Consider the following 1,223-nt stretch of genomic DNA (forward strand, 5'->3'; position numbering starts at 1 on the left):
GAAAATGACACACAAGTTCGTCACATAAGATTGAATAATGAGGATTACCCATACATGGAAATGATAATGTCATACATCCATGTATGGGCATGATGATTCCTTAAGGGGGTTTCCTAGTTACAGGCCTGTGTGAGGATACAGAATAAACAGATTGAAACTTCTTCCACAAGTATATATTTTATGGTAACAATATTATGATTTTTGGAAAGTTTAAATCAGAGTGTACATTATCGAAGAAAGCATGTAAACAAGATATTCAAGAAGCTTTATATTAAAAAATTATTTTAAGGGTTTTGTTGACTTTTACAATTTTAAATATATAATTAATTTTTTTTTAATGGTCCTATTAATTAATATTAATTTAATTAACTTGTAAGCAAAGCTCAGTGCCAATGAGACACTGCAAAAACTAAGAAGGGGTAACAGTCAATGGGTGATCAAGAAAGGCAACATTCCCACCCCCTTCCCACTGTAAACAAAAAACCATTGTTGACCAATGTTGAAAATGTCATGAATTATGAGTGACCCAGAAAAATGCATCTTCTTCCAGTGTCCTTATCCCATTCCCAATGTTTCAAAGCTAATAATAATTAGATTCTCCCACCCTATGTTTGGCAACTTTTTTCATGGTGTTATTGTTGTTTTTGGAGTAAAGGGCATTATAAATAAATTGAAATAAATATATTAAATTCAAAGTAAAACTTGTTTGATAATGTTTACTGCGACTGTCTCATTTTGATGGTCATTCTCAGTATTTAAGACTTGATAATTTAGCAAACAAAATAATGTAAAAACTTATATTAAGATGTACATAATAAACAAAACAATTGATGTGTTAAAATTTCTTATTCATATAATATCCTCTGTCTTTCCTTTTTATATGTTTTTTATTCAAATAGTTTAGTTTATTCGATCAGCCAAATAATTATTATCATTTGATTATTATTTAAATGTTTTATAGGTTTTTGATTATTGAAAGTAGTCAAACAGATTTTAATTTGTAATGAAAAATGATGAAAACATATATAACTTCCCCTATTATTTTGTGATGTAAATTTGTTATTTTATTTGTTTATTTTTAACGAGTATGTTTCTTACTCAACTATGGTATGTTGTGGTGTTTGTGTAGTTAGGCACATGGACTTATAACTCTGGTGTATTATTCTTAAAAATTGTAGTGTAGTATTGAGAGAATGTGTATGTACAGTATATGTATATATATG

This window comes from Anneissia japonica, unplaced genomic scaffold (assembly GCF_011630105.1).
Source record: "Anneissia japonica isolate Jap-2015-1 unplaced genomic scaffold, ASM1163010v1 scaffold3066_len296678_cov185, whole genome shotgun sequence".
Lineage (NCBI taxonomy): Eukaryota > Metazoa > Echinodermata > Crinoidea > Comatulida > Comatulidae > Anneissia > Anneissia japonica.